This window comes from Erinaceus europaeus, chromosome 23 (assembly GCF_950295315.1).
Source record: "Erinaceus europaeus chromosome 23, mEriEur2.1, whole genome shotgun sequence".
Lineage (NCBI taxonomy): Eukaryota > Metazoa > Chordata > Mammalia > Eulipotyphla > Erinaceidae > Erinaceus > Erinaceus europaeus.
Window position 1 is genome coordinate 9,041,065 of NC_080184.1, and position 21,898 is coordinate 9,062,962.

At 44.3% G+C, this 21,898-nt stretch overlaps 1 long non-coding RNA gene across 1 annotated transcript; it reads left to right on the plus strand.

Moving 5' to 3' along the window:
- The first annotated feature begins 1,237 nt into the window (after positions 1–1,237).
- LOC132535607 (uncharacterized) lies at positions 1,238–20,962 on the plus strand. Its single transcript, XR_009547362.1, has 3 exons — positions 1,238–1,496; positions 6,509–6,583; positions 20,461–20,962. It is a non-coding gene; the product is annotated as an uncharacterized LOC132535607 (long non-coding RNA).
- The last annotated feature ends 936 nt before the right edge of the window (positions 20,963–21,898 follow it).

Sequence of the window (21,898 nt, forward strand, 5' to 3'; positions counted from 1 at the left end):
GTAGCGCAGCGGGTTAAGCGCAGGTGGCGCAAAGCGCAAGGACCGGCATAAGGATCCCGGTTCGAACCCCGGCTCCCCACCTGCAGGGGAGGCTTCACAGGTGGTGAAGCAGTCTGCAGGTGTCTATCTTTCTCTCCTCCTCTCTGTCTTCCCCTCCCTCTCTCCATTTCTCTCTGTCCTATCCAACAACAACAACAATAATAACTACAACAATAAAACAACAAGGGCAATAAAAGGGAATAAATAAATAAAATAAATATAAAAAAATTTAAAAAAAAAAAAAAAAAACTAGAGCTGATCAATGGTCTGGTAAACACTCTCTCTCACACACACACAGAGCCAGAAATCAAGAATGAAGAGAGAAAAACATCTGAAGCACTACTTCATCACTTGCAAAGCTTTCTCTCTGTAAATGGGGACTGGGGTCTCAAACTTGGGTCCTTTCACATTGTAATGTGCACTCAACCAGGTGTGCCACCACCCATACCCTAAAATAATACTCTTTTAATGTATACTAAGGATGTCTTTTTCATTTTTTAAATAATGTCTGTTGCAAGTTTCTGGGATCTGCTGTCCTTTTCACTTACCCCCAACATCATTTACATTCTTTTTGCTTTAAATATTTATTTTATTTGATAGGACCAAGGTAGGATAAAAGGAGATAGAGAAAGATAAACTGAGACCACTATAGCAGTTCTTCAGTGTTTTTGAAACTCCCCTCCACTGCACATGTGGACTAAGGGCTTGAATTCAGGTCTTGACACGGTTACCTGTGCATTCAAACAAATGTGCCACTGTCTATGTTCTTACTCCTGTTCTGAGTGTAGTATGGGTTGTCAATAGGATAATTATCTCAGGAATGTCTCTTTTTTCCTTTTTTTTTTCTTTCCTTTTTTTTTAAATTTCTTTCTTTTTTTTTTTTTGCAGCAACCCTAAAATTTATTTCTTTATTGGGGAATTAATGTTTTACATTCAACAGTAAATACAATAGTTTGTACATGCATAACATTCCCCAGTTTCCCATTTAACAATACAACCCCCACTATGTCATTTATCATCCTTCATGGACCTGTATTCTCCCCACCCACCCACCCCAGAGTCTTTTACTTTGGTGCGATACGCCAATTACATTTCAGGTTCTACTTGTGTTTTCGTTTCTGATCTTGTTTTTCAACTTCTGCCTGAGAGTGAGATCATCCCATGTTCTTTGTAGATTCCTCTCTTTGGTGCGAAGACTATCTATCGGTCGGAGAAGCCCTGACCCACCAGTGCTGAGCAAGGCTAAGTTTGTTGAGAAAGTTCGTCAGAGTAACCAGGCCTGTCATGACGGAGACTTCCACACGGCGATTGTTCTGTATAACGAGGCCCTGGCTGTCGACCCTCAGAATTGCATCTTATACAGTAATAGAGCTTCAGCCTATATGAAAATTCAGCAGTATGACAAGGCGTTGGATGATGCAATCAGAGCTCGACTTCTCAATCCCAAATGGCCGAAGGTAAAAGTTCCGTTTCCTCTCATGGAATCTTTTGTGCTGATTTCTTATTTTGTTTCTTATAACATTTGACTTTCTTAGTAAACTCATTAATATTAAAAATATAAACTATACTTTGGTAAAATGTAGAACTCTTTTTCCAATATAGTGTAAAAGTGTTCATGAAATCATGGTGACTCGACCATGTAGTATGTAGAGCTATAACAATGTGGGATTCTGTCTCACCACATGTTCACAACTGGTGATCAGATTTTAATGAAATTATATACAATGGGTAAAAGCCAGAGAGTTTTAACTGTGATCAATAAGATATGTTTCTGTACAGAAAATTATGTTACGATATGCAAAAAACTGGATTTGAGCTCCAACTCCCTACCTGTTGGGGGAAAAGTTTCACAAGTAGCATGCAAGTACTTCAGTATCTCCCACTTTTTAATTTTTTTTTTATTCTATAGGACAGCTAGAAATTGAGAATGGGGGAGTCGGGCTGTAGTGCAGCGGGTTAAGCGCACATGGCGCAAAGCACAAGGACCACCCTGGTTCGAGCCCCTGGCTCCCCACCTGCAGGGGGGTCGCTTCACAAGCAGTGAAGCAGGTCTGCAGGTGTCTGTCTTTCTCTTCCCCTCTCTGTCTTTCCCTCCTCTCTCCATTTCTCTCTGTCCTATCCAACGACAACAATAATAACTACAACAATAAAACAAGGGCAACAGAAGGGAATAAATAAATAAATATTTTTTAAAAAAGAAAGAAATTGAGAATGGGGGGCTGGGTGGTGGTGCACCTGGTTGAGTGCATGTATTACAATGTGCAAGGACCCGGGTTCGAGCCCCCAGTCCCCACCTGCAGGGGGAAAACTTTACGGGTGGTGAAAAGCAGAGCTGCAGTTGTCTGTCTCTTTCCCTATCACCCCCCTCCCTCTTGATTTCTGGCTGTCTTTATCCAATATATAAAGATAATAATAAATTTTTAAAAATTTAAAACTGTTTAAAAAAAGAAATTGAGAATGGTAGTCAACAATTTGTTTGGCTTTGTAGGTTAACTCTCTTTTCAGCCACCAGGTTCCAGATGCCAGCAGGATGCCAACCAGACTTCCCTGGACAGACAACCCCACCAATGTGTCCTGGAGCTCCGCTTCCCCAGAACCCCACCCCACTAGGGAAAGAGAGAGGCAGACTGGGAGTATGGACCGACCTGCCAATGCCCATGTTCAGTGGGGAAGCAACTACAGAAGCCAGACCTTCAACCTTCTACATCCCATAATGACCTTGCGTCCATACTCCCAGAGGGATAAAGAATAGGAAAGCTATCAGGAGAAGGGATGGGATATAGAGATCTGGTGGTGGGAATTGTGTGGAGTTGTACCCATCTTATCCTATGTTTTTTTTGTCAGTGTTTCCTTTTTATAAATAAAATTTAAAAAAAAAAGAGAGAGAGAATGGGCAGAGTTAGGAGGGAGAGAGAAAGAGAGACCTGCTTCACTTCTTGTGAAGCGTCACCTCTGCAGTTGAGCAGTGGGGGGTTCAAACCAAGGTCCTTGCACTTAGTAATGTGTGTGCTTTAACCAGACATACCACTGCCCAACCCTCTCTCCCCTCTCAATTTATTTCTGTATTATAAAAAAAAAAAAAAACCAAAAAAGAATAACTCATGTAGGAACTAAGCCCCAGCCATACCCCTATGGCATAAGAAAGAGAGAGAAGGGTGTCGGGCTGTGGCTCAGCGGGTTAAGCACACATGGCACAAAGCACAGGGACCAGCAGAAGGATCCTGGTTCGAGCCCCCAGCTCCCCACCTGCAGGGAGATCGTTTCACAGGCGGTGAAGCAGGTCTGCAGGTGTCTATCTTTCTCTCCCCTTCTCTGTCTTCCCCTCCTCTCTCCATTTCTCTCTGTCCTATCCAGCAATAATGACATCAATGGCAATAACAGTGATGGCCACAACAACAAAACAACAAGGACAACAAAAGGGAATAAATAAATAAATAAATAAATAAATATTTTTAAATGTTTTTTTTTAAAAAGGAGAGAAAAAAAAAGGAAGATTCTATTATTAAAACTATAAAGGTAGCCTGAGGAATAGCTTATTGGGTAGAGTTTCACACTGTCATGATTCCACCACTCTCAGGGAACCATTTTATTTCATTTTCTCTAGATGAATATAAGAATCAGAGAGCAAGAGGCAGAAAATGAGAGATACGGTAGAAGTACTCCACCACTCCTGAAACGTCCTCACTTGTTTTCTGTGAATGGCAAAAAAGTGCATTCTGGGGGAGTTGGGTGGTAGCACAGCAGGTTAAGCATCTGTGGCGCAAAGCGCAAGGACCTGCGTGAGAATCCTGGTTTGAGCCTCCTGGCTCCCCACCTGCAGGGGAGTTGCTTCACAAGCGGTGAAGCAGGTCTGCAGGTGTCTGTCTTTCTCTCCCCCTCTCTGCCTTCTCCTTGTCCTCCTCTCTCCATTTCTCTCTATCCTATCCAACTAAAACGACATCAATAACAACAATAATAATGGCAACAATAAAACAACAAGGGGGACAAAAGGGAAAATAAATAAATATTTAAAAAAATATATATATATATATAGTGCATTCTGAAAGGTGAGCTGCCTCATAGCCCCAGCCTGACTCTTTGTTAACAATATACAGGAAGTGCCCAGCACAGTGCCTCTGATCACGGGTCTGGAGGAGCAGGAGCAGCACAAGTAGTAAATTTTTAAGATGTCAGTGTCCAGACCCCAATGCTGTCAAACCATTTTTTAGAACATCTCATGATGTCTATGTACATTAAGTCTTGAGAAGTAAAGTTTATATGGTGTTACTTGCCATAGACTTCCCACTAGTATCACAATAAAGTTATAATAATCTGTGCTCTCTGGACTATGGAAGTTGAGCTACTCTGTGAGGGTCCTGCAAGCCTGTATCCCAGTCTGGCAGCATAGACTGTCTGTCATCTATGCTCTCTGCTTTGCTTCCAGCAACTGGTTTCACATGTGACACAGAGATGTTCTGTTTCACCTCTCATGTTAATGTGTAATTAAAATAAAATAAACCTCAGGTTTTTTTGTTAGTTCTTGTATATTAATTCCAATTTTTATTCTTTAGTTTTGTATCAATAGTTATTAATAGTGAATATCAGTTTTGGATATAAAATATTTCCTTGTGTACTTCCAAGTACACAAGTACTCTTGGACAGTGTAGCTGCTTTGTCATCTACATGAAACAAGTTTAAGAATTTTCCATCTCACTGGAGGACTCTTTTTTTTAAATATTTATTTATTCCCTTTTGTTGCCCTTGTTTTATTGTTAAAGCTATTATTGTTGTTATTGATGTCGTTGTTGTTGGATAGGACAGAGAGAAATGGAGAGAGAAGGGGAAGACAGAGAGGGGGAGAGAAAAATAGACACCTGCAGACCTGCTTCACCGCCTGTGAGGCGAGTCCCCTGCAGGTGGGGAGCCGGGGACTCGAACCAGGATCCTTACGCTGGTCCTTGCGCTTTGCGCCACCTGTGCTTAACCTGCTGTGCTACCGCCCAACTCCCCACACTACTGAGATTTTTTTTTTTTTTTTGTCCTCCAGGGTTATTGCTGGGCTCGGTGCCTGCACCATGAATCCACTGCTCCTAGAGGCCATTTTTCCCCCTTCTTGTTGCCCTTGTTGTTGTAGCCTCGTTGTGGTTATTATTATTGCCATTGTTGATGTTGTTCGTTGTTGGATAGGACAGAGAGAAATAAAGAGAGATGGGGAAGACAGAGAGGGGGAGAGAAAGACAGACACCTGCAGACCTGCTTCACCGCCTGTGAAGCGACACCCCTGCAGGTGGGGAGCCGGGGGCTCGAACCGGGATCCTTCAGCCGGTCCTTGCGCTTTGCGCCACATGCGCTTAATTCACTGCACCACCGCCCGACCCCCACTATTGAGATTTCTAAGAATTGCCAGGTACATTGTGGACTCTTCCCTGTCTCTGGATCAGTCAATCTCTGGGTCACCTGAGGTTTATTTTTGGACAGCAGGAACAGAGTTCCCCAGAGTGTCAGAATCCAGAGGTCCCGTGGTCTGCGAGGTGGCACAGCATTAGATTCTAAAGCATGAGGTCCCGATTTCAATCCCTGGCAGCACATGTACCAGAGTGATGTCTGGTGCTTTCTCCTATCTCATTAATAAATAAATTCTAAAAAAAAAAAAAAAGAAGAAGAATTTAGAGGTCCCTCCTATGGTGTGTGAGTGTGACCTTCTTTTCAAGTGGGCTCAGTGAGATAGAACAGCCACTCTGGGGTGCAAAAGTCACAAGTCTTACATCTCATTTACTTCTTCAGTTACATGGGTACAACTTTGCTTCCGCCTCCCATGGAGTTGCCAAAACTCTGAGACAAATCAAGCAAATATCCTACTCATGTCATCATTTCTGTGGGAATACATTCTTTGGTTATCTTTCTTTCTTTCTTTCCCTTTCTTTCTTTCTTTCTTTCTTTCGCCTCCAGGGTTATTGCTGGGGCTCAGTGCCTGCACCATGAATCCACTGCTCCTGGTGGCCATTTTTTCCCCCTTTTGTTGCCCTTGTTATTGTAGCCTTGATGTGATTATTGTTGTTGTTGTTGTTCGTTGTTGGATAGAACAGAGAGAAATGGAGAGAGATAGGGAAGACAGAGAGGGGGAGAGAAAGATAGACACCTGCAGACCTGCTTCACCACCTGTGAAGCGACTCCCCTGCAGGTACAGAGCCCGAGCCTCAAACCCGGATCCTTATGCTGGTCCTTGCGCTTTGCGCCACGTGCGCTTAACCCGCTGCGCTACCGGCCGACTCCCCACCCCCACCCCATTATCTTTCTTATTGTTTACCTTCTGAGAAGCAGAGGTTGAAAATTTATGAGGTCTTTAAAATAAATCTTAAAATGTTTTATTTATGGACTAGTTAGTGGCCCACCATGTTGAACACACACTTTACCCTGCAGGGAGCAGCTTCCTGAGCAGTGAAGCAGTCAGTGCCACAGGTGCCACCACTGTCTCTGTTTCTGTCTCCAGGTCCTGCTGGTGGGATGGTGCTTCAGACTGCTGTGAAAACACAACAGAGAGTCTGAAGACTCAGGGAGGAAGATGGTGAGTACAGGTCCCCAGGGCAGAGATCTGGGCAGGCTGCTTCAAAGTGACTTAGACACATCTGGGAGCAATCCTGTGTCTAAGTCTTCCCAACTCTCCTCTCTGCAGCCCTGCTGGCACGCCCCCCACACACACACACCTTTGTGTGGTGTCCTCCTGGCTTGCTGTCTCCCATATCAGAATCCCAGTATCTGACTGACAGCAACTGTCAGTCAGCATGGATTTTCCTTAGGGTCCTACCAGCTTTTTCATAGGACCAAGGACATGGATGCCCATAGCCCTGTCCTATCCTGAGTATGGGTACCTGGGCCTGGTCAGCCCTTGTCCATGTTAGGGGATAAGGGAAAGGCTGGATGGCCCCAGGCAGGATGATCAGGTTGGTGGGGGCAGGTTCAGTACTGGGAGGAGTCAGCACCCTGTAGCATCCTCTGTGCCCAGTCGAGCACTGGTTGGTTGTCTCTTACAGGGCACAAGTTTTCAGTGCAGTTTAAGAAAGCCTTTCTGATATATATATATATATATATATATATATACATATATATATAAAATCTCACAACATTTTTTAAAAGATTTTATTTATTTATAAATGAGAAACATAGGAGGAGAGAGAGCCAGACATCGTTCTGGTACATGTGATGCTGGGGATTGAACTCAGGACCTCATGCTAGAGAGTCCGATGCTTTATCCACTGTACCACTTCCCAGACCACAACTTTCTTTTTTTTTTTTATTAGTTATTTAACATTATCATAAGATAACTGGGGTATAATTCCATACCTTTCTCACCACCTGAGTTCTGTGTCCCCATCCTCTCCATTGGAAACTGCATTAGTTATCCTAAGATCACAAATATGGGTTGACTATAACTATCTCTATTTATATATGTTTACCTTTTGCTTTTCCATATGGTCCTGCCTTCTCTTCCTTTCTAAGTTACACCTACTACTTTTTTCTTTTGGGGGGGTGATTTATTTTGCTCTTTCTCATCTTTTTTTTTCAATTTACTTTATCAGGGGATTAATAGTTTACAGATGACAGTAAAATATAATAGTTAGTACATGCATAATGTTCTCCAGATTTCCACATTACAATTCAACCCCTACTAGGTCCACTTCTATCATCATGTTCCAGGACCAGAACCCTTCCTCCCACCCCAGGGTCTTTTACTTTTGTACAATACACCAAAACACCTACTACTTCTAAGCATCATTCCTCTACTTATTGTTTGGTTGTTTGTTTTGTTTTTCCCTCTTCTCTTTCCTGTTCCTGATGTAATTGGAGTTCAGAGCCCTTTGGTTCTCTTAATTATCTTTGTTTATTTGATAGAAACAGCCAAAAACTTGAGAGGAAGGGGAGAGAGAGAAGTGGAGAAAGAAGGGCCAGGTGGTGGCTCACCTGGTTAAGTGCACACCTTATAGTGTGCAAGGATCCAGGTTCAAGCCTCTGGTCCCCACCTACAAGGAGAAAGCTTCACAGATGGTAAAGCAGGGCTTCAGGTATCTCTGCCTCTGTCCCTCTCTGTCTCCCCCTTCCCTCTCAATTTCTGTCTCCATTCAATAATAAATAAATACAAACTAAAAGAGAGAGGGAGAAAGAAAGATACCTATAGCCTTGCTTCACCACTTGTGAAGCTTTCCCCCTGAAGGTGAGGACCAGGGACTTAAACCTGGGTCTTTCTGTGTTTAATATATGCACTCAACCAGGTACACCACCACCGAATTCTCAGATCACTGCTCAGCTCTAGTTATGGCAGTGCAGGGGGTTGAATCTAGGGCTTTGGAGCCTCAGGCATGAGAGTATCTTTACATAACCATTATACTATCTACCTCGTATTTATTTATTTATTTATTTATTTATTTATTTATTTATTTATTTATTTTTGTGACTGTTGTAGTGAAGTGTGATGATCACAATCCTACCCCACCCTGTGATGTTCATATTCTTACTCTTGTTATACTAGGCTTAGTCAGAGAATGCCACCTAAATAAGTGTTCCAAGAATGTCACCTTTTGAAAAAATAGATGAAAGGTCTTCATAAAAGCAGTTACTATTCCATGCAGTATGCAGAGCTAGCCTGTCCCATCACCTGCTTACAGATGCTGAACAGAATTTAATGCAATTTTGTGACATGTGCCTTTCAAAATCCAGTTATTTTCAATTGTTTATTTATTGTTTTAGTAATTCCATTTCTATTTGTTTTTTTAAGAGTTTATTAATTTATTCATGAGAAATGATAGGAGAGAAAGAACCAGACATCACTCTGGTACATGTGTTGCCTGGGATTGAACTTGGGACCTCATGCTTTAGAGTCCAAAGCCTTATCCACTGCACCATCTCCCGGACCACTTCAATTCTGTTTAATTACTAAGTATATTATTGTACAATAAATAGTGAATTGATGCTTCTTTTGCTAGAAAGAGACAAGCAGGATCCAGTAATAAATGACAGACATGGCCTTAGAAATATTAATTGGGGGAGTCGGGCTGTAGCGCAGCGGGTTAAGCGCAGGTGGCGCAAAGCACAAGGACCAGCATAAGGATCCTGGTTCGAACCCCGGCTCCCCACCTGCAGGGGAGTCGCTTCACAGGCGGTGAAGCAGGTCTGCAGGTGTCTATCTTTCTCTCCTCCTCTCTGTCTTCCCCTCCTCTCTCCATTTCTCTCTGTCCTATCCAACAATGACAACAACAATAATAACTACAACAATAAAACAACAAGGGCAACAAAAGGGAATAAATAAAATAAATATTAAAAAAAAAGAAAGATTAATTGGAGGGAGTTGGGCGGTAGCGCAGTGGGTTAAGTGCATGTGGCACAAAGAGCAAGGACCGGCTTAAGGATCCCAGTTTGAGCACCCGGCTCCCCACCTGCAGGGGCGTCGCTTCACAGGTGGTGAAGCAGGTCTTCAGGTGTCTTTCTCTCCTGCTTCTCTCTCCCCTCCTCTCTCCATTTCTTTCTGTCCTATCCAACAACAACGACATGAATAACAACAATAACTACAATAATAAAACAACTAGGGAACAAAAAAATAATGAAATATTAAAAAAAAAATTAACTGGATTGTGGTCCGGGAGATGGTCCAGTGGATAAAGCATTGGACTCTCAAGCACAAGGTCCCAAGTTAAATCCCCAGTAGCACATGTACCAGAGTAAAGTCTGGTTCTTTCTCTCTCTCCTCTTATCTTTCTCATTAATAAATAAAATCTTTTTTTTTTTAGTTTTCATATATATTTTTTTTTATTTAAGAAAGGATTAATTAACAAACCATAGGGTAGGAGGGGTACAGCTCCACACAATTCCCACCACCCAGTCTCCATATCCCACCCCCTCTCCTGATAGCTTTCCCATTCTCTATCCCTCTGGGAGCATGGACCCAGAGTCATTGAGGGTTGCAGAAGGTGGAAGGTCTGGCTTCTGTAATTGCTTCCCCGCTGAACATGGACGTTGACTGGTCGGTCCATACTCCCAGTCTGCCTCTCTCTTTCCCTAGTAGGGTGGGTCTCTGGGGAAGCTGAGCTCCAGGACACATTGGTGGGGTCTTCAATCCAGGGAAGCCTGGCCAGCATCCTGATGGCATCTGGAACCTGGTGACTGAAAAGAGAGTTAACATACAAAGCCAAACAAATTGTTGAGCAATCATGGACCCAAAGCTTAGAATAGTGGAGAGGAAGTGTTAGGGAGGTACTCACTGCAAACTCTAGTGTACTTCTGCTTTCAGGTATATATTTTGCAGTAGTTTATGGATACGTGTGAACATATGCTGTCTCTCACAGAAACTGGTGTATATCTAGGTTTTGGGACTTTGTTAGAAAGTGAACCACCTGAGATGAAATTAGAGTGTACTATAAAAGGAAAGGTCTCACCCGAGTAATGAAGCTGAAGGGTTGTCATTCCACACGTCAAGTCTCTGGACACAGTCTGAAGTGAAGCATGTTGAGGTGGCAATCGTTGTGTTGGTTAGGTTGTGATCGGCAGATGCAATATTATTTGATATGGATTGGGAGAGGCATACGGGAAAGTGGGCCCTATCCAAGGGTTCCAGGACTGGGGTAAGTAGGGGCTCTATAGTGGAGATGTGAGGTTCCTGCTGTCTTAGGGTTCAAAAAGACAATGGATAGTTAATGTTATCATCACATTATTTGGTAATTGGGTTAACTTTGAAAAGTCCTTTTGTTATGGTTTGCTGTACAGTACCCAGTATCTTGTATATAGCTGTGCTATTGGATGCTTCTGATCTACTTGGTCTAGGCTTTTGAGAGAGTATGCATATCAAATACACAGCCTATATATTAAAAAGATTCAGTTTGTGTTTTGAAAAACTTTGAGACATACAATTGATTTTCCCCCTCTCATATTAATTAACTAGTGATTTATATGACTACATTTTACTAGGAGTGTACATAAACACCATTCCCACCACCAAAAGACTGTGACCCATCCCTCCCACCCACTCCCACCCCCCCACCATCCCAGGAAGCTGCATGTCTACCCCTCACCACAGGGTTTTTACTTTGGTGCCCTACTTACAATTTGGTCAGGTCCTGCTTTTAGTTTCCCTTTCAGATCTTCTTACTCAACTTCTGTTGATGAGTGGGATCATCCCATACTGTGATGAGGTGAAGAACAAACACCTCATCACAGACCCCTGCAAGCGTCAACCCGGCTTTGACCTAGCTCGTTATGATTGGGCCCTCCTCAATCGCTATCGAACAGGCCATGGCCGGTGCGCTGCTATGTTCCATCGCTGGGGAGCCAGAGACGACCCAAACTGCCCCTGTGGCTCCAGACAGACTATGACCCACATAGTCAACGACTGCCACCTCTCCAGATTCAAAGGAGGTCTCGAAACTTGACATCAGGCTTAACCTGACGCTGATGACTGGCTACGGAAGAAGGGCAAATGCTAGAAGAAGAATCCCATACTCATCTTTATCTTTCTGACTTAGCTCACTTAACATAATTCCTTCTAGCTCTGTCCAAGATGGGTCAGAGAAGGTGGGTTCATTGTTCTTGATAGCTGCGTAGTATTCCATTGTGTATATATACCACAGCTTTCTCAGCCACTCATCTGTTGTTGGGCACCTGGGTTGCTTCCAGGTTTTAGCTATTATGAATTGTGCTACTATGAACATAGGAGTACACACCTCTTTTTGGTTGGGTGTTATGGAGTCCTTGGGGTATAACCCCAGGAGAGGAATTACTGGATCATATGGAAGGTCCATGTCTAGCCTTCTGAGAGTTTTCCAGACTGCTCTTCAAAAAGGCTGGACCAATTTACATTCCCACCAGCAATGCAGAAGGGTCCCTCTGTCCCCACAACCTCTCCAGCATTTGTTGCTGCTGTCCTTTTTGATGTATGCCATTCAGAGTAAAGTCTGGTTCTTTCTCTCTCTCCTTTTATCTTTCTCATTAATAAATAAAATCTTAAAAAAAAAATTAACTGGGGAGTCAGGCGGTAGCGCAGCGGGTTAAACGCACGTGGCATAAAGTGCAAGGACTGGCGTGAGGATCCAGATTGGAGCCCCTGCCTCCCCACCTGCAGGGGCATCGCTTCACAAGTGGTGAAGCAGGTCTGCAGGTGTCTATCTTTCTCTCCCCCTCTCTCTCTTCCCCTCCTCTCTCCATTTCTCTCTGTCCTATCCAGCAACGACATCAATAACAACAACAGTAATAACTGCAACAACAATAAAAGCAACAAGGGCAACAAAAAGGAAATAAATATTAAAAAAAAAAAAAAGGGACCAAGTAGCACACCTGGTTGAACGCACATGCTACAGTGCACAAGAACCCAGGTTCAAGCCCCCGGTCCCCACCTGTAGGGGAAAGCTTTGCAAGTGGTAAAGCAGGTCTGCAGGTGTTTCTCTGTCTTTCTCCCTTTCTAGCTTTCCTCCTCTTATCAATTTCTGGCTATCTCTGTTGTTTTCACCGGGCTGGCTTCACGGGCGGGTAACAGACAACCAAGGACTCATGGTTGAGCTATACGCAGTATCTCTTTATTCATGCAGGATGCAGCGCAATCTATACCAAGCTAAGCTAAACTAAACTAACAAACTACAATCTTGTCCTTATAAATATACTAGCCCAGTAGGGTGGGAATAGGATGTGACACAGAGAGGGTGGAGAGAAAAGTGACTGGTGAAAATCAGGGTATGACAAGGAGAGGGGGCGGAGCAGGCGAGAATTCTATCACTGAACCTCCAATGCCCTGGAGGGAGGGTGGTGCTTGTTAACAGCGGTTATGTAAATAGAATGAAGTGGTTATGTAAATAGAATAGTGTTAAGCAGGGGGGATTTAAACCAAATGAAACAGAAGGGGTTTTAAGAAGCATACCAACATATCTCTATTCAGTAAATAAAAAAAATAATTTAAAAATATATATTAAAAAAAAGAAATAGTAACTGGAGAGGGCACCTGTCTTCCCTTAGGAATTATGAGGGAGCAGAATTTATTAGCTGATTCATTTTAGAATTCCCCTATACAGAAACTAAAGTAGCCTGTAGAGAACAAGATAGCTGGAATTTCCCCTTTGCCTCCTCTCCAAGGATAGGAAGCTTTTTAAAAAATATTTATTTATTCATTTTCCCTTTTTGTTGCCCTTGTTTTATTGTTGTAGTTATTATTGCTGTTTTTATTGATGTCATCATTGTTGGATAGGACAGAGAGAAATGGAGAGAGGAGGGGGAGACAGAGAGGGAGAGAGAAAGATAGACATCTGCAGACCTGCTTCCCTGCTTGTGAAGCAACTCCCCTGCAGGTGGGGAGCCAGGGGCTTAAACAGGGATCCTTATGCCGGTCTTTGTGCTTTGCATCACCTGCGCTTAACCACTGCACTACCGCCGGACTCCCAGGACAGGAAGCTTTTATGGTTAACTTACAAGAATAATGTTGCAAAACAGGTGTTTATGTGACAGTTTAAATTTTTGAAATACCCACTCAACTTTACCAGCTCATTTTGCTTATGTATGCCTGCTCTGCTGAGATAAGACTGACGCCACAGAGATTAGTGTACTGTTTAGATAAAGATGTAATGTGAGATTTATGCCCTTTGCTTTGCTCAAAATACTGCTCAAGATGTAATACCGAAGAGACTCTCATGCCTGAGGCTCAAAGTCCCAGGTTCAGTCCCCTGCACCACCGTAAGCCAGAGCTGAGCATTGCTCTGGTTAAATCACTGTGAATCCATACTACTCCTGGAATCTATTTTTTCCCTTTTTGTTGCCTCTGTTGTTTATCGTTGTTGTTGTTGTTGTTGTTATTATTGCTGTCATTGTTGATAGGACAGAGAGAAATCGAGAATGGAGGGGAATACAGAGAGGGGGAGAGAAAGATAGACACCTACAAACCTGCTTCACCACTTATGAAGCAAAACCCCCTACAGGTGGGGAGCCAGGGCTCCAGCTGGAATCTTTACGTCAGTCCTTGTGTTTCATGCCATGTACACTTAACCTGCTGTGCTACTGCCTGGCCCCCAAATAAATATTTTTTTAAAAGAATGAGAGAGGGGTTTGGCGGTAGCACAGAGGGTTAAGTGTACATGACGCGAAGTGCAAGGACCAGCGTAAGGATCCTGGTTCAAGCCCCTGCTCCCTACCTGCAGGGGGGGTTGCCTCCCAAGCGGTGAAGCATGTCTGCAGGTGTCTATCTTTCTCTCCCCCTCTCTTTGTCTTCCCCTTCTCTCTTGATTTCTCCCTTTCCTATCCAACAACAATGACATCAATAACAACAATAGTAATAACCACAACAAAGATAAAACTATGACAACAAAAGGAAAAATAAATTAAAAAAAATTTTTTTAAAAAGAATGAGAGAGAAAGAGGAAGAGAGAGAGAGAGAAATGGGGAAAAGAAAAAAAGGAAAAAAAAAACACCACACTACTCATGAACCTTCCTCATTGCAAGGTGCTCCCATGTGGTGGCTGGTTGTGCTTCACACAAAGTGTGCACCCTTCCAGGTGAGCTATTTCTCAGCCCCAGCCTGTTTCTTTGTTGACAGCATATAGGAGGATCCCAGCACAGGACTTCTGGTCATGGTCCTAGAGGAGTAGCATCAGCATTCACAGGGGACTTATGATGTAAGTGCCTGGTCCTTCCTCACTGCAAACCTGCTGAAGCATGATTTTTTTTAAAATTTATTTTCCCTTTTGTTGCCCTTGTTGTTTTATTGTTGTTGTAGTTATTATTGTTATTGATGATGATGTCGTCATTGTTAGGACAGAGAGAAATGGAGAGAGGAGGGGAAGACAGAGAGGGGGAGAGAAAGACAGACACCTGCAGATCTGCTTCACTGCTTGTGAAGTGACTCCCCTGCAGGTGGGGAGCCAGGAGCTCAAACCGGGATCTTTAAGCTGGTCTTTTTTTTTTTTTTAAGATTTTATTTATTGATTGATGAAAGAGATAGGAGGAGAGAGAGAAAGAACCGGACATCATTCTGGTACACATGCTGCTGGGGACTGAACTTAGGACTTGAGAGTCAAGCACTTTATCCACTGTGCCACCTCTGGACCACCTTAAGCAGGTCTTTGCGCTTAACCTGCTGAGCTATAGCCCGGCACACCGAATCATGATTTTTTTTAAAGAGAGGCATTCTTCTTTAAAAAAAAAAAATTTAACTACCTTTAGTTATTGGATAGATATAGCCAGAAATCAGAGGGAAGGGTGTGATAGAGAGGTATAGAGACAGAGAGACACTTGCAACACTGTTTTACCACTTGCAAAGCTTTCCCCTTGTAGATGGGGACTGGGGGCTCAAATCTGGGTCTTTGTGGAGTTTAACATGTGTGCTCAACCAGGAGCATCACCACCCAGCCCCAAGAAATCAACTTTGTAGAATGTTACCCATAAATTCACAAGAGAAAGCTTGTTCACAGCAAAGCCTATACCCTCCTGCACTGATTCTGCTTCTAGTTCTGGCTATGAATATTAGCATCATTTTAGTTTTAGTTTAGACTCCAGGCAATATAAAGGTGAGAACTGAGGTAAGTGGGGAGACTCTCCAACAGTGAATCTAGATTTAGGTTCAGGCTTTGACCCAAAGGGAGATACCAGGGACAGCTCTACATGGAGAGGCAGGTCAGTGCAGCCCACATTCTCTATCACTGAAGCAGAATCTTGGGTTCCCCAGACAAAAGAAGGAACTCATATTTGGAATCCAGGGAGGAGTTCATTGATCTAAAATCTCTCCTTAGCAATGGATTTAAAAGTTGGACCTTTTTAAAAGGATGACAGAGGGAGTTGGGCAGTAGCGCAGCAGGTTAAGCGCACATGGCACGAAGCTTTCCCCCTGCAGGTCAGGTACAGAGGCTTAAACCCAGGTCCTTGTGCATTGTAATATGTATATTTAAGCAGGTATGCCACTGCCTGGTCCCCATTTTTCTTTTTGAAAACATTCAAAATTGTATTTGTATTTTTATTTCTGTAATAGTAGATAGAGAAAAGTTGAGAGGGGAGGAAGAGGTAGAGAAAAAAATAGAGAGAGACGGCTTTAGCCCTGCTTCATCACTTGTGAAGCATTTCCCCTGCAGGCAGGGACCAGGGACTTGAACCTTGGTTCCTGAAGACGGTGATGTATGTGCATAGTCAGGTGTGCCACCTCCTGGCCCCTTCTTGCCCCTTCTTTCTATGGCCATGGGTTTCAGAACCCTCTAATCATCTTCCCCTCACATTTACCCCTCTGGGAGTATGGACCAAAAACCTTTTGGGGGATACACAAAGAGTTAAGGTTTCTATTCTCTCTCCCCTGTACTGTTTCCTGGAGTTCATCTATTTTGTTATCCTGTGCTGATACTGTTTTAGCTTGTTCAGCTAATTATGTTCTTAGCTCAGCTATTTCAGCTTTCAGCTCTCTAATCACCTTGAGATAATTAGTGTTTTCTTCCAGAGTCTCATTTGCTGTTTCTGCATTTCTGATGACAATTCTTTCAAACTCTTTACTCACTCCTGTGATTATTTCCTTAACTAGTGTTTGGATGTTGACCTCATTATTTTGTGCTTCAACCTTTGGGGGGCTTTTTAGCTGGACTCTTGTCATTTCTATATAGTATAGAAAAGTACTGTCTCAGTACTTTTCCAATTACTGATCACTTTTGCCTGGATTGACTTGTATCTAAGTAAGGTAATTAAAGAGTTCACAGTTGTGGAAATTAACAGTTGTTTCAATATTATTTCAATCCCTCAGTTGGAGCACAGAGGCTATTAAAAGCTTCTTTTGTTCTTTTTCTTCCCTGTAGGTTATGGGAACCGGAGGGCTTTTAAACTATAAGTAGGCTTCTTAGCTTAATCACTCACTCCTGACCAAGAGATAAAGCAGGGAGGGTGGGGGAGTGTTTATGCAAAGAGACTCTCACACCCCAAGGATCCAAAGCTCCAGGCTAAATTCAGCTTCTCTGCCAAGCCCTGCAGCACTGCTGGGCTCTGTGAGTTTCTAAGCAAGTCCCATTTATAGTCTGTAGGTTCTGAGGCAATTCTTCACCATGTTCTCATCAGGAGAACAATGTAGAAAGGCTCCCACTATACAGCCCCACTGCTAGGCCACTGAGGTGTAGTCCTTCTCCTGAGTTTCCTGGTCAGTTCTCTGTCCACCAGTGTCAGCACAGGGCCTCCCCTCTGCTGCTCCAGCTTCTGAGGGCAGTAGCAATGGAGACTCACAGTTGCATTTGGTGAGTCTTAGGGGAGTCCTCTCCTCCCTTCTGTCATCTTTTTGTTGGTGATAGAGACTAGAGGTGATGCCTCAACTGATAAACTGCTGGACTGTAACCAGACTGTAATCTTTCCCTAGGCTCCTCTCTGTCCACGAGCCATGCATATTTGTACTCACCAGTGATTTGGTGGGTTTCTGAAGTCATTCTAGTCCATTTTAGTCCTGCCTTGTTGAGGTCCCAGGTGATCTCTTGGTATTCCTCAGAGTTAAGGTTTCTGTAATTGCTTACTCACTAGATATGGGTATTGACAAGTCATTCCACACCTCCAGCCTGTTTCTATCTTTCCTTAGTGGAGTAGGGGCTCTGAAGAGATGAGATTCTGGGACACATTACTGAGGTCATCTGCCATGGATTTCAGGATGAAATCACAGTAACATCTGCAACTTTATAATACTTACTCTGTTCTAGGTTTCCTCAAAGCAGATGAAAGGAAAGCTTAACCTTATGGGGTTAGTCTGGGATATGTCCCCAGGGGCAAGAGGGAAGAAGTGGAGAGGGGAGCAGAAGGAATGAGTACAAACACACATTATTGAGCTCTCACCAGTATGGATGTCTGGCCGGTGGTCCCCCAAGATTGTCTGAGATTCCTGATGAGATGTATCTCAGGACCATCCAACCAGGAGAAGAGGGAGCTGCCAGCTATGTATCCCAGCTGCATCTCCCCTGGGTCACAAGTTTTCTCTGCTGCTGTCTGGTTGTGTGGCTGCTGAGTGCTCTCCTGGGGCAGAGGGTGTCTCAAACTGGGGGTCCAGGAACACCCAGGGCAGCACAGGGGGTTCAGCTGAGAGGACTCAAGTCACCTGGAGCTGCCCCAAACCCACAGAGAAAGGATCACTGCTGCTGTGGCTGGATTCAGGCTGCAGATCATTCAGGTCTGAAGCAGAATGGCCACAGGTGTTCCAGGAAGCCTGCCCCACAGCATCCAACTGTGTTTCTGCCTTGTACTCAATCTGCTCCCTTGGAGTCCCCTGGAACGAGTGGCCAACTGCAGTCCTGGCTAAGACTCTGTGAAAGACAATTAACAGGGGGAGAGGCAGCTACATGTGAGGTGCTGCCCCACACCTGAACCTAACTCTTGTTCTTGCCTTGTGGCTCTGGGCACCAGGACCTCAAGGTGATCATGAGACAGACACAGCTTTGAGTGCAGTGGTCCTGCGTCCACTTGTGCCCACCCACCACATGCTTCCTGCCTCTCTGCCCCTGTCTTCGATCCCAGGGAACCAGACTTGTGATAAAATAAAACATAAGGCTTCAGAGGCTTGAAGTGCAAAGCTGGAAGTGGGGTACTGGACATGATAGGCAACAGAGAGGGTCCATCTCTCACCTGGGGTACAGCACCACTCGAACCTACCCAGAAGGCCACATACCAGCTGGCTGCCCCAACCTTCCAGAGTGAGAACTGTGGTCCTTTTTTTTCCCCACCTGCTCCTAGGGTTTTTACTGAATCTTGGTGAATTCAGGGCTCCACCATTTCCTGGTACCTTTTGTGCTTATTTGTTGATTGATGGTGAGAGACACAAAGAGACAGAGAGGAGAGATACATCTGCAACGTAGCCCCCCTGTTCTTAGTGGTGTAAAAGCCTCTTTTTTTTTCCTTCCCTGTAGGCTATGGGAGCCTGAGGGCTTTTAAACTATCAATAGGCTTCTTAGCTTAATCACTGACTCCTGACCAAGAGATAAAGCAGGGTGTGGCAGAGATAATCCAGTGGTTATGCAAAGAGACTTTCACAGCCCCTCAGCTATGCCACCGAGATATAGGTCTTCTCTTGAGTTTCCCGGTTAGATCTCTGTCCCCTGGTGTCCCTCCCTGTTGCTGCTCCAGATTCTGAGGGTAGTAGCAATGGAGACCCACAGTTGCACTTGGTGAGTCTCCAGGGGAGTCCTTTCCTCCCTTCAGCTGTCCCCTTGTTGGTGGAGCAGACTGGAGGTGGTGTCTCCACTGATAAACTGTTGAACTGTTAGCAGTCACTTAATCTCTCCTTAGGCCCCTCTCTCCTCTCTGTCACCAGCCATGCATGTTTGTACTCACGGGTGATTTACTGGGTTTCTGTGGTCATTCTAGTCCTGTCTTGTTTCGGTCCGGGTGGTCTCCTTTGGTATTCCTAGTTGATCCGGGAGAGGAGAGGAGAGGAGAAGAGAGGAGATGGGAGAAAGTGATCTCAGCCCCCCTGTTCTTGAAGCTCCCCTCACTGGGGGTACATGGTCCTTGCACATGGTAATGTGAGAAATAGCCCAGTTGGTTGTAGCCTTTTCATTGATGTCTATCAATCCAGTCTTGTCCCGTCCCGCGGGACCTTCAACGAGGGTTAACCTAGGAGAGGGAGTGAGGACAAGGAAAGGAGGGAGAGGGAAGGGGACAAGACACGCGAGAGAAATGAGACAAGTCAAGATTCTGATCAAGTCTGTTTATTAGCACCAAGGATGCTGTTTTTAAGGCCAGGGCAAGGGGGAGTTAGCAGCTGGGGGCTGTTGATTGAAGTGGTGTGTTGTCATGGTGATCAGCATTATCTGGAAGGTCCTGGGTGATTCATGGGGAAGTGGAATTGGGAGACAGGAACTTATCTTGTCTGAACAAAGACTCTAAGGTGTAAAGAAGCAGGAACTTAACTTTTAAGCAAGGCTGTCTGTGAACAAAGATTCTGTGATCATGCCAATAGCAACCTTGAGGGCACATGTGGCTCCCCACACAGTCTGACTACAGACCCCTGACTTTTACATGTCTACGTGACTACTACCATGCCTTGTTTTTCTTCAAAATTAGCTTAGACTTCCCAGCCCCTTCCTAAATCTCCTATTCCCATTATAGCCACACATTGTAAAGTCAGACTTCCTGGCCAGAAGCCCCTTCCTCAAATCTGTCTTTCCCAGTATAGTCATATTGTCCTGGCCAAAATCCCCTTCCTTGCATTTCCTTTCTCACTATAGTCCCTCCTAATATCTGCCCCATCCCCTTTCCCTGAATATGGTTAGATTGTGAGCCAATTCCCTCTCACCAAAGGGGAAGAGGACAGATTGTTCCCATGTCCAGTCATGTATTAAAAAAGCTCTGAAGATCGCCTTTGGTGCGCTTACTGGCTTATACCCTCGCACCTTTATATATGTAAACATTTTGCTTTGCTCATGACTCTAAGTTCTCGTCACCCAATCTGGTCCCCTACGCCTACACTGAACTTCTCTGTTCCAGACTCTTGGAAACAGAGCTGGCAGTCAGCTGAGGTAAAGAACAAACACCTCATCACAGATCCCTGCGAGCGTCCACCCGGCTTTGACCTAGCATGTTATGATGGGGCCCTCCTCAATCGCTATCGAACAGGCCATGGCCGGTGCGCCGCTATGTTCCATCGCTGGGGAGCCAAAGACGACCCGAACTGCCCCTGCGCCTCCAGACAGACTATGACCCACATAGTCAACGACTGCCACCTCTCCAGATTCAAAGGAGGTCTCGAAACTTGACATCAGGCTCAACCTGACGCTGTTGTCTGGCTACGGAAGAAGGGCAAACACTAGAAGAAGAAGAAAGTTCTCAGTCCTTGTTTTAAGGCATAGAAATAGTGCGTTTTGAACTATTTTCCCACAGTATCATATTCACTCTACAAGGTGAGACACTACCTGGCCCCAGAAAGTGTCCTTTTCCTACAGTTGTGATTATATGTCCCCAAATTGGGCATTCTGAAACACCTGGGAAGTGGGGGTGCCTTTGACCCAAAACCAAGCTGTGACTAGAATATACAGGGGTATATAAAGGGCACACGGGAGGGGTTGTGCTGCCTCTTCTTTGAACTCTGGGGGCTGAGTGCAGTGCACCTGGTTAAGCACACGCAGTGAAGTGTGCAAAGACTCAGTCTCAGGTTGTTGGTTCCTACCTGCAGGACCGAATCTTCATGAGCCCTGCAGCAGTGCTACAGATCTCTCTCTTTCCCTTTTTCTCCCTCTCATATGCCCTTGGCTTCTCTCTGTCTCTGTTCAAAATAAATAATGATTAAAAAGAAAGGAAGGTGGTCTGGGAGGTGGCGCAGTGGATAAAGCATTGGATTCTCAACCATGAGGTCCTGAGTTCATTCCCCGGCAGCACATGTACCAGAGTGATGATGTCTGGTTCTTTCTCTCTCTCCACCTGTCTTTCTCATGAATAAATAAATAAATTTAAAAAAAAATAAAAAGAAAGGAAGGGAGGGAGATTAGAAAGAAAGAACTCTGTGGGGATATAAAAGAATTCCAGCACATTGTCTGCCATGCTGGGCTCCTACTGAAGTGCCATTGTGCTCATTTTACAGATGGAAAAACTGAGGCTTAAAAAAGGGAAGCTGGGGAACTGGGCAGTAGCACAGTCGGTTAAGTGCAGGTGGCCCAAAGTGCTAGGACCGGCTTAAGGATCCCTGTTCGAGCCCCTGGCTCCCCACCTGCAGGGGGGTTGCTTCAGAAGCGATGAAGCAGGTCTGCAGGTGTCTATCTTTCTCTCCCCCTCTCTGTCTTCCCCTCCTCTCTCCATTTCTCTATGTCTCATCCAACAACAATGACATCAAAAACAATAATAATAAAACAACAAGGACAACAAAAGGGAATAAATAAATATTTTTTTTAAAAAAAAGGGAAGCAAGAGGATAGCCGCTGGTTGAGGGTGG